Source organism: Elephantulus edwardii, unplaced genomic scaffold (assembly GCF_000299155.1).
Source record: "Elephantulus edwardii isolate Elephantulus edwardi_28Jun2011 unplaced genomic scaffold, EleEdw1.0 scaffold00232, whole genome shotgun sequence".
Lineage (NCBI taxonomy): Eukaryota > Metazoa > Chordata > Mammalia > Macroscelidea > Macroscelididae > Elephantulus > Elephantulus edwardii.
Window position 1 is genome coordinate 960,622 of NW_006399982.1, and position 12,481 is coordinate 973,102.

At 40.4% G+C, this 12,481-nt stretch overlaps 1 protein-coding gene and 1 pseudogene across 1 annotated transcript in view; one reads left to right on the forward strand and one right to left on the reverse strand.

The window, feature by feature from the left end:
• LOC102868470 (fibroblast growth factor 12-like) overlaps nucleotides 1-12,481 on the reverse strand; it is an 858,601-nt gene that overhangs the window by 667,759 nt on the left and 178,361 nt on the right. The window lies entirely within an intron of this gene.
• LOC102853280 lies at nucleotides 6,238-6,749 on the forward strand (annotated as a pseudogene).

Here is a 12,481-nt window from a genome sequence, read left to right on the forward strand (position 1 = left end):
AAGCCTATGGCGTTTCTGATACCTAATCCTTAGGAAGTTACACGGCCAACTCAGAGGCCCTGCCTCTCTGACGGTTCAAATTCACTTGTGGCTGCAAGGAAGATCCACAGACAGTGTGATTACAGCCTCGCAAAACCCAGAGGTGGTATAACTATGAGTCAGTCCTGAACTGAAGGCAATGAACTTTTTATTTATCCTTTCTCTTTTCCCTCAGATGGTAAGCTTGAGTTGTGTCTGTGGAGGTCTTGAAGGCTACCCCAGTTCTCAGAGCTGCAGAGGTTCAGGTAGGGTTGGTGTCTCCCCTTAGAAGATGCTCTGTGAACTATCTGCTCTGCAGAGGGGTGTGTGGCTGCTGCCGTGTGCCAGCCGTGTTTGCTAAGAGCACAGCTTCAGTAGATGGGTACTAAGACACCATTATACCAGTGGTCCCAGAGGCACATTGATATCGACTAGTATCTGACTTCTCTAATTAAATCCATGCACATTAATGACAGCAGCCATTTCCTTGGCAGCATCTAATCCACATGTTATGTGCATGCCTCTCACTATCTCTTTTGATCATCACCTTATTACCCGGTATAGTTCTTCTTCTTTTATACATGGAGGAACTAAGCTGAAGAGACTAAGTAATCATCCAAGGGCACATCGTCAGTAATTATAAACCAGAACAAGGATTGGAACCCATGTCTGCATGACTTCCAGGTCCGGGCTGCTGTACATCTACTAAACTTCATTCTCCTCTAAACAATGACATGTATCTTGGAGTAAACACAGTGTCAGGCTAAGAAAATCACTAGAATACAAAAAAACCCCAAACCAAAAACCCAACACACACACACACACACACACACACACAGCATGTGCATGCTTTATATAATTATATAGTTTTGGTATAATTTTTCTGTTAATCTTATGATTGTTTCTCTTCAGCTTTGTGTAATGGTTTCACTGTTGTGAAACCTTAAAGTGAGTCACTGTCTTAGTTAGCTCTTGACTATTGGCTATCAGAGATTTCCATTGAACAAAGATTTTTTTTAAAGTGATGCCAAGCTTCCAGATATCACAGCAATTCCCTTCCATGAAATTCACCAAGCCAGGGAGGCCCTCCTCTGCTGCTCAGAGCTCTGAGAGGAGCACCTAGGTAGGGTGCTTCCATGTCACTGAAAGGAATTTGAGGCTTTTAGAATTAGGAGAAGAGGAGGGAGCTGACAGTTGGGGTTGGTAGAAGAAGAGAGGTTTTGGTGATGCCAAGCTTGAATTTTCATCCTGCTCCTCAGGAGAACTACTGTTTACTAGAGCTTCCTGTTCTTTACAAAACACAGAGAGCAGCTATCTCCCTGGGCACAGAGGAGGGTGAAATGCTATGTGACTGCTACTGCATATCCCTGTGTGTTCCCAAAATATGCCAGTTTCTTTGTTGCAATGAAGGTCTCTCCATTTTCCATCTACCGTTTAAAAAATATGTTGTTTATTACCCTGGTTACTCCAGTGCATGCCTCATTAATTTCATGTAAGCTTTCCATCTATTTCAATAGAACTTTGACGATTTTATTGGTGGAACTTTTCTTGTCTGCCTTACAATTTCAAAAGCAGCAAATAAGAAGCTAACATCCCCTGAAAACTTCCACTTGTCAGTTAACTTCCTAAAGAGGTGCGTTCAGACTCAGAGTAACCCTGAGAGGGAGGTGCCCTAATTCATCCCATTTTACAGATGCTGAAATCACAGGACTGAGGGTGCAGCAGCTTGAGTAAGTCGCATGGGCAGAAGCAGGAAACAGAGTCTGAACTCTAGCTCCATAGCTTTTCAGAAGCTATCTCTTTCAATAAGAAACCGAATAAACATTAAATCTGATACTTTATCATCTTATAAGATGCGGTTGTTTCTGTTAGGTGCCCTTGAGTTGAGTGCAACTCAAGTATGAACAACAGATCTGAAACCTCTCCTTTCCTGTGTCATCCTCATCATCTCTGACATACTTGAGTCTAATGCTGCGATCATTGTGCCAATCCACCTCATTGAGGGTCTATTTTTTTTTGGTGACTCTCCACTATTTCAAGCACAATGTTTCATTCCAAGTGATAGCCCTTCCTGATGATGCGTGTCCAAAGTAATTGAAATGGAGCTTCTCCACCTTTGCCTCTAGGAAGCACTCTGGCTGAACTTTCTTCAAGGCATATCAGTTTGTTCTTTTGGCCGTCCATGGAATATTCAGTACTCTTCTCCAATAAAACTCAAAATAATCTTATTTTTGTTCTGTTATCCTTATTCATTGTCTAACTCTCAGGTGCATAACAAGTTATTAAAAATACCATGGCCTGAATCTGGCACATGTTAGACTTTAAACTAACAGCATTGCTCCTCAATACTTTTGAAGAGGTCCCTGCCTGCAGATTTTCCCAATGCAATAAGTCTTGATTTCTTGACTTCTTTTAACAGGGGTGTTGATTATGGATCCAAGTAAGATGAAATCATCAGCAAATTCAGTCTTTCCCCCATCTATCAGGATGTTGCCTACTGGCTCAGTGCTGAAGATTTTTGTCTTCCTAGCTGTAATCCATACTGAAGGCTATAGTTTTTGATCTTTAACAGCAAGCTTTGCTTGTCCTTCTACTTTGAGCAAGTCAGATTATGTCATCTGCATAATAAAGGTTGCTGAGGAGTTTTCCTCCCATCCTGATGTCACATTCTTCTTCACAGAGTTTGCCTCTTAAATTTTTACAAAACCTAAAGGGAAGCATAGCAAAATTACCTTTCACATACTATGGACATGTTGTCCGGGAGGGCCAGTCCTGGGAAAAATACACAGGCTGAGAAAGATAAATGGTCAACTAAATAAAGAGACAAAGACTCTCTGTGAGGTAGATTGTCACAGTTACAATAACAATGGGCTTGAACATCGAAGCGATATTGATGATGGCATAGGAAAGGAAACAGTTACGGTCTGGTCTATTGTCCATAGCAACAATAACTCTCTCACGGGCAAATAAACAGTCCAGGTTGGGCAAGGCCCGGACTACCTAGCAATTAGAAAAAAGACTACAATCTCCTTCTGTCCTTCTTGGAAGATGCTTTCACTCCCAGAATCAAGTAATTCCATTATTCCTGCTTTACTATGGACCTCAAAATTACTGACAATTAAATAATTCAACCGTCTGAGAAAGTCCAGTTTCCTGTTTTAAGTCTCTAACCCTTATGCCAATTTGATAAGCAGTACAGACATAACATGACTCTTTTGGTTGTTCTAAATTTACCAGCTCTGAAAGATTTATTGCCAAAATCCATTATAGCATGGCCAGTTCCACATATTCTGGCACTTGACCAGCTAAGTGAGGTCGGCTTAAACAGGAGGGTACTAAAAAAAGGCACTTGGCTGAACTATAATGGGCAACTAGGAGAAGGAACAGAATCCGTAGTTAGCTTACCTTGGATTTCTGTGTTCCTTCTGGGTAGAGCGTGTATTACTCTCTTCTGCCTCGAGGCTCATTTTAATTATTGGAATATAAATGGGTCAAATGAACTAAACCCCTGTAAATTGTCTATTTTAGTTACATAGGCTGAGCAATAGTTATATTTTTGATTGAGAGAATCAGTTCAAGTGCTGGATAGATGATACATACTCGGCCAGTGACCACATTCGATCAGATTTTAGTCAACAAAAATTTTCTTAAGTCCAGTCATGAATTGGAGGTGAAGTGCATTAAAGAAATGTATTTGTGGGACTGATTCCTCCCACTCACTGAATATCCTTTGGCGTATTATAGGAAAGGAGTTCTCATGGGCTACTAGACAAAAGTTCAGTGGTTCAAGTCCACCAGCCCCTCTTAAGGAGAAAGAGAAAACAGCCTACTTCTTAGGAAAGCAAAATAGGGTCATCATGATTCAGAGTCTACTCAGTGGCATTGGGGTTGGGTGGGTTTTGGTTGTTGTTGTTATAATAGGATAAATGCTGTTTTCTTAAAGCACTGAAAAAAATTAAACCAGGAAGGGAACATTGATTTGAAGAAAGAGATCTTACCCCCTCACGACTATTGTCTAAGCCAATGTGTCAAATGACAGCTTGAGGCATTGTATTTCTTGTTCCCATGATACCATGAGGCATCATAAGATCAATGGCATGTTCTCAAACCTTGCAAGTCAGCCTGATTTAATCTTCAGTACATACTCAGATGCCTCAGAAAAGACATTGCTGCTAAGCTGGAAACAGAGTCGTTCGAAGCCAAGAAACTTCAAAATGGTTATTGTATGGCATATTGTATTATTCTCTATTTCTTTTGAGTACTAGACATAGTCTTCTAAAAGGAATTAAAAGCTCTTGGAGATCATAATTTTGTGTTAAGTTTCTTTTCTACTCTTCCCAAAGTAGCAGACAAAATCATAGGCACACAATCTGTGCTCATGACACTAGGTGAATCAAATTTTATTCAGTTGAGATTGATGTACCCTTTGCTGAACCTTATTCACTATGCATGGCTTGATTCATACCCAAAGATTAGCAGAAACCATGGTCGGACAGATACATGGCTAGGTCTACTGTTTACAGCTACCATCTGTTCTGTCTGTATTGAGTCAATTGTAAATTATTTTTAATATTATTCATGGGTCTTAGTGTTTGTTTCCACTAGCAAACAATGTCACTATCCCCTTAATATAAATCTTTGCACATCCAGCATCCAAAATGACTGCAAGTGGAAAAATCATAGAATCTCACTATTGGATAAGATCAACCCATTCACCTATTTTTACCATATGCTGGTTCATAAATTCTCTCTTCAGCTTCCCTACAAACTGACCAGCCAGTCCCCAAGAAAAGAAGCCTCCCCAAGAAAAGAAAGCCCAGAACCTGTTGAATAATATGAATAACATTTCCATTGTTTTGCTTTTCTTTGTTTGCAATTGTGGAAAAAAAGGAATCATTAGAAGTTTTCCCTGGCATTCAAGATAATAGAAAGCTGAGTTGTTACAACATATAACCAGGGAGAAGAGTGTGTGTTTTCCTCCAGTCTTGTTGCATCAAGCCAGAGATGGAAGAAAAGAGTCAAATAAAACTTGGCCACATCTTATTTCCCGCTGTTAGCACTGTGGTCCAAATCACCACCATCTCCCATTTGAATGATTGCAATTGCCTCTTAGCTGGCCTCTTTGCTTCCACCCATTACCTTCTTCAGTCTATTCAACATGACAACTAGAATGGTCCTATTAAAATGTCAGATCATGTCAGACCTTTATTCAATGCTCTGAGTAACTTTCCATTACGTTAAAAACTGAAGTCACTGCTCACACTACAGCCTAAAGTCCAACAGAATTTTGTCTCCCCATTTTCTCTTTGACAGCATCCCTCCTACTTTTAAAATCTTGGCTGCTCCTCGAACATGCCTGAGGCATCTGAGTCTCTGTTTTGTTGTTTTTTTAGCCTGGAGAACTCAACTCATTCCCTGGTTAACAATATGAGTTACTCCTTCACTTTGTTCCATTGTTTATTCAAATATCACCTTCTTATTGAAGTCTAGCCCAGCTAGCTTCCCAAACACTGAAACCTCACTTTAACTCTGATACTATGTTTGGCTTTTTTTTTTTTTTCTTTAACCTTTATTGCCTGGGCTAGTCAGTGGTAATTTTTCTTCTTTTTTTTCCTTGCTAATCCAAAGGCCATGCCTTTCTGTTTGAATCCACCAGTGACTCCAAAGTTACAAGGTAAGTAGTCTCCTCTTGGTTGAATTACAGCCTCAGAAATTCAATAGAGCCTCAGCTGTGGGTTGGTTCTGACTTGATGGCAATATGTTTGAGTCTTTGTTTCCAGTCAGAATTCATTCCTGTGAGCACAAGGATTGTTACGGGTTGTTCACTGTTATATTCTCAAATCTTGTATGAGTATGTTTTTGTTGTGTACTTTTGAGTCAGAACTGACCCAGAGCTGACCTTCCAGTGTACTTTCAGAGGCACTAAGTTGTAGAGAAGAGATTGCCCCTCTTTCTCCCGTGAAACAGCTGGTGAATTCGTACTACATGCCTTTAGGTTGGCAGGACAACTCTTTGCCTCTAAGTCATATGCAACAACCTTTTAAAAAATGGTTACAGAAGGGGAGAAGAAGAAACAATGGAAAGGTGGCTTAACAGTAATGCTATACCTAGAAGTTTTAGGCAGAATATGCTCTCTGTTTTTCTTGAAGAAATAATTTGAAAGTCTTTGAACCTTTACAAAGATCAGAGTAACCTTAGGAAACATAAATGGTTACTAAAATGGGGGTTATTTCTAGCTGTAAAGCCTATATATTTAGTTCCCAGACAGTCAAAGGGATTTGCAATGCCTGGGTTTGCAATGTTCTTAAAATGATAAGTGAGCAGATCACCTGTACCCCGAGGGATTGTAGTCCACACCATGGCAGGCTTGAAGCTCCTCGAGGCACCCAACTGCTGAACCATAAGCACCACATTCTGCTGTACCAGGATGGAACACCCCAGTTTGCTGCGATTGTGTTGTGTCTGGTGATTCTACTCTGCTTTGGCATCCGGGCAAGCACCCAAGGTACTCCTCCATGCCTGTAGTCAAGATGATCCTGGCTTCTATTTTCTTTGTTATCTACATGTATGACCTGCACATTCAGATATAGCTTGTCAATTGGCTCTGTTTCAAAACCTTTCAAAATAATTGCCAGGGTACTGGGCCTAATCAATGTGTGCCTCCTTCTGGTGATAGAGTCTGTAACCAGTTGCCCCACCAACCTAAAGGCCAAGCATTGCTGGCAATTTGAATTGTCCAGTGGCCCCTCAGCATAAAGATAGCCAATCTCTTCCCAGTATGATCTACAGCCTTTAAAACCCAGTGGAGGGGGCTTACAAATTGGATCTGCCTCCTCAACAGCAAAGACAAACATTGACCCCATAGATTGATTGTGAAGACAGACTTCCATTTCCTTCTGCAACTTGCATATAATGTTCCCATTGCAATAAGTCCTCCTCACAATAATACTCTAATCACCCCCTAGCCAGTTAAGTCTTCCAGCTTACCACCTACCTATCAGCAGAATCTTTCTTCCAACCTACCACCCTTATGTGTGGCCATCTCTGTGGATGTGTCCAGCTCTCCCTTTCTGCCTCCAATACCCAAAGGAAGATGCCAGTTCAACCTGGAAGATGCTCAACTTAAGTGGGCACATCTGATTTCACACTCTATGTCAATACTCTTGGTCCCAGCAGCCGGTAAGTCAGGAAATGAATTGCATTGGGAAAGTTGGCTGTCAGGGACCTCTCAAGAGTACTGAAGAGCAAGGACATCAGGCTGGAGACTAAAATGTGCTTGATCTGGGCTATAGTCTTCGCAATTATGTGCTATGCATCAGGGAGTTGGACAGTGAATAGGGATGATAAAAAGAGAATTGATGTCTTTGAGCTGTGGTGCTGGAGAAGAGTGTTGAATATACCATGGACTGCTAGGAGAACAAACAGGTTTGTCCTGGTGAGGGTGAAGCTGGAATGCTCCTTGGAGTCAAGGATTCTGAAGCTTCATCTGACATATTTTGGGCATGTTGCAAGGAGCGACTGGTCCTTGGAGAGGAACATCATATTTGGGAGAGTGGAGGGACGGCACAGGAGAGGAAGACCCTTGATGAGATGGATCGATTCTGTGATTGGGGTGGTGGGAGTGAGTATGTCAGAGAAGGCGAGGTTGGCACAGGATAGTGCAGCATTTAAGGCTCTTGTACATAGGGTTGCTATGAGTCACAAGCGACTTGATGGCATATAACAACAACAACAGCAACAACATGTCCTATATATCATAATCCTCTCCAAATAACCTCTTGGGCTGGGTCTGTGTTAAGGAGATTCTGAATAAGTAAATAATAAATTGGTGGTTGGAAATATTTTTTTTAAGAATGAGGAGAAGAGGCAGCTTTGAGATGTGGTGCAGACAGTTCCTGTGTTTGGCTGCTTTTGAGAAGAATGGAGGTTAGAGACAACCTCAGAGGCTCCTCAGAAGAAAAGCCCTGGCAATCTACTTCCCAACAGTCACCTATTCATGATTCTGTGATCCTAATTCTACTCTGAAATGCAAGATGACAGTATGTGTGGTCTCCCGACCTTTGGTGTTAGGTTTCATCCCAACACCCTTGCGTTTCTCTGTTTCAGAGCTGTTAAACTCACCCTCACAACAAAAATTCATTGGAAACCTCCTCTCTCCAGGGCTCCTGAATTGGCCTCAAGGGCATCTGATATCAAGTTTGACACATATCCTAAAATGCATGAAGAAGGCGGGTATCACCAGGGAGCAGTTCTCCACATGATGTGCAACAGAATCACTCTAAAAACTTAAAAGCAAATCCATACTCAGAGCTCAGGCTCTGAACATCTAAAGAATGAGAGGAATTTTTATTTATTTTTTTTATGAATGAGAGGAATTTTTAAATACTTCCCAGTTGATTCTAATACTGACTCAGAATTTTACCACTGCTATCATAGAAAAGAACTGAGTATCCCATGGGCTGACAAAAGAACAAACAAATCTGTCTTCAAGGAAGTGCAACAAGGGCACTCCTTAGAGGCTATGATGTTTTAGGCAGCTTTGTCTCATATACTCTGGGCAAGTTGTCAGGAGGGGCCAACTGTTGGAAAAAGACATCATGCTGAGAAAGATAAAGGGTTCAACAAAAGAGAGGATTTCAACAAAACGAGACGGATTGACACAGTGACTGTAATAATGGGTTTGAACATGGAAGAGATCATGAGAATGTTACAAGATAGGGCAAGGTTCAGGTCTGTTGTTCTTAAGATTGCAAAGAGTCGCAATTAACTATGCAAAGAGTCATAGGTGATGGTACCTAACCACAATAATAAAACAACAGGGAAAAGATAGAGACTGAAGGGGATAGAGATACAAGGCTAAAGGAGTAAAGAAAAAAAGAGCCATTCCTTCTAGTCAGAGCTGTGCTCCTTGAGTTGAGAAATCAAGTTTATTGTATTATGCTAAGTTGGAATCTGTAAGGGACATTTTCTGAATGTCATAATTATGTTTGGCTTGTTTGACTTCTTAATTCAGTTCAGAAGACAATAATCATCTTTCTAAGGAAATACATAGACCCTTGTTCAAATAAATTTAGAAAAATTATTCCTATTTTTGGAGATCAGTGTTCCAAGAATCTCCCTGTACTAAAAAGTAAGTTGAGAGAGATGGAGATTCTAGGAAAAAATCCTCCTTCCTAAAGAACTCAGTGCCTATTAAAAACCCATGCAGAATCCTTGGGATTATAACCATCTTTGAACTCCGTACACATGGAGCTCATTGTTTCTTAAACATAATCAGTTACAAGCAGAGATAGGTTTTTTTTCCCTTGAAAATAAGCCACCCAAGGAAGACAACTAAAAGTCTGCCTTAGAAAGAATACCTAAAGGCTTATGCTCTGATTTACCTCTCAGACCCTTTAACTTTGTAGAACCTACTTACCTGTTTTCTTCAGATTCTCGATTCACTATTTTCATAAATTCATGTATCTATTTGTCAAAATGGTGTGATCAACATGGGGGTGACAGTGTCTGACTTCCACTAACTCCACAAGAGGCAAGAAAATACCTTGCATCTATTCTAACACCAGCATTTTCCGCAGGCCTCAAAGCTGCTCTGTTACTGAGTCTACTAATCTATTGCCATAACTACACAAAACTCAGAGACAAATATTCATGATTATGGAGTTTATCAGGGGAGTTATAATTCAAGTTGGAAACAGGTTCTAAATGTTCAGTCAGGGAGTTTCTCAGGCATGCTCACAGGCCCTTTGACTTTCAGTAACTCTGGACCAAGATCTTCTTGTTGTTGTTAGGTGCTGTCAAGTTGTAGGTGACTCACAGCCACCCTATGAATGAAAGACCTGAACACTTGTATAACTTTGGTTGTTTCTCCACGTTCATAGAGTTTCTGGACGCAAGCCATTTCAGAAGTGGATGCCACTCCTGCTCCCAAGCTTGTTTTAATCAGTCAGCACCACCAAACACTGTCCACCATGGGTAACCATTATCTCATTTGACACATCAGTGTCACAGTGTTCAGCTTCACAGCAACCACAACTTATCTCTGTACAGCAATGCACAGACCAGTGCTATACTACTTAGATGAATCTTTGACCAAAAACAATTAAAACCAGGCCTGAGGACTAAAATCACCCACCTTGGGCTTGGTAGCATAACTTTCTGTCCATTAGGCCAATGTAGCTTTCTCTGTGTTGTCGTTGTTATTGTTGTTAAGTGCTGTCAATTCTTAGACGACTCATAATGACCCTATGAATGAAAGACCTGAATTCTTGTATAACTTTGTTCATTGATCCACGTTCATAGAATTTCAGGAGTAAGGTCTCCTTAGTACTGCCAATTATGATGCTTATCCCTACCTGTCCACCAGTAAATTGCTAGCCCAAAGACATACCTCTGTGGCAGATCAAATCCAACAGGTGCTCCACAGGAGGAAAAGGGCCAATCTTTTCCCAAGAGATTTACAGCATCAGAAACACAATGGGGAGCCAGTTGTGAGTTGGTCCCCAGTTGATGACAGTGAGAGAGTGAGTGAATGAGGGAGTGAGAGAGTGAGTGAGTGACTCCCAACTCCTCCTCCAGTGAACATAGGTGAAGGCCCTTTGGCTCTGGCTCTATGAGGTGGTAATTCTGTCTCACATCTCTGATTTTCTACCATCTCTGCTTCTGCTAATCCAGGTTAGGTCTGTGTCCAGTAACAAAATGTCTGGTCCTAAAGAAGATGCTGCACTCTCCACTTCCTCTTTTTTGATGAAAGTGAGATCTCAATTTTCTGTCTTTGAATCTACTCATTCTTTTTTTCTCAGTTGTGCCTGGTGAGATAGCAAAACTGACCAAAGACTTCATCAGTAGTCCACACACTTTATTAGCATGTTCTTAGGTGTTATTTACTTCTTTTCACCCCATTTATGGCCTGGTAGTAGGAAGTTGCTTTGCAATCCTGAAGGCATGCAGTTCTAGCCCACCAGGTAGTCCATGGGAGAAAGATGGGCAATCTTCTCCCATGTGATTAACTGTCCCTGAAAACCTGCTGGAGGGTCAGCTCTGGTCCAGCTCCAACTTGATGGTACACAACAACAGCGCAGCCATGTGTTGTTGGGAAATGCCAGTGCTTAGGAAAACCGTATTGAACAATCTACTACATCACAATTTTCCTGTGTGTTCTGAAAGTTAATGACCCACTTGTAAGACAGAGAAATCAAATTTGTACTCCACTAACTTGGAGTCAGTAAGGAACATTATCTGAACTTAATTTGTACTGCACCAACTTAGAATCAGTAAAGAACATTATCCAAACTTAATTTTTCTTTGGCTTTCTGAGACTCTTATTCAATGGATAATATGCTTATTTTCTTAAAAATAGATAAATTTTTAATCTTGGAATGACGGAATACTATGCAACACTACAGAATAATAAAAAATTGGCTAGCCACCATATAAAATTAAAGAATCTAACTCTGGGGGCCTCTGTAATCCCAAAGGTACACAGTTAGAGGCCACCAGCTGCTTCGTGGAAGAAGGATGGGCAATCTCCTCCCATACAATTTACTGCCTCTGAAAACCCAGCGGAGGGTCAGTTCTAACTATAGTAAAACAACAACAAGAGGACATCATGCTGAGTGAAATAAGTCTGTCACAAAGGACAAGTATCACATAAATTTATAATTAAAAAACTACAGAAAGAAACATTCTTGGATGGGAATGAAAGGACAGCAGAGTAAAAAACAGAACAAGATGAGTGAAGGAAAAGGAAATATGTAATATATTGTGTGTTACAATTAATGTAATAAAATAAAATGTATGTGATAGTTGAATGGAGAACCATTTAGATTTGTAAGCTTTTAATCAAACCACAATAAACGAATAAATAAGTAAGTAAAAAGAGAATGTTGTTGTGATTGCCTTCAAGTCGAACACAACTCACAGTGACCCTATGAACAAAAGGCTTGAAGCCTCTCTACAACTATCAACATTTATCAAAGTTCATAGAGTTTCCAAAGGCATGTTGTTTAGGAAGTGGATGCCACCCCTGCTTCCAAAAAAAAGGAGAATGACAAACTAAATTATGGTAGATTTAATGATGGAATACATTATGACATTAAAATATCATGGCAAAAATTACCATATAATAATGATAATAAAAAGCTCTGAGTTGGATAAAAAGCTTTTTATAATATTACACAAATATCCTTTAAATTCAGTGTCTATTGTAGTTGTTGTTACATGCTGTTGAGTCAAGTACAACCCACAATGACCCTATGAATGATAGACCTGAAACCTGTTATATCCTGTGTCATCCACACCAACTCTGATGTACTTGATTGTTGGAGTCACTGTATCAATCCATGTGGTTGAGGTCTTCCCCTCCTTCACCCACCCTCCATCTTTCCAAATGTAATATCACTTTACAACGAATAGCTTCTTCTACCAACATACCCAAAATGTACAAGATGAATTTTAATTATTA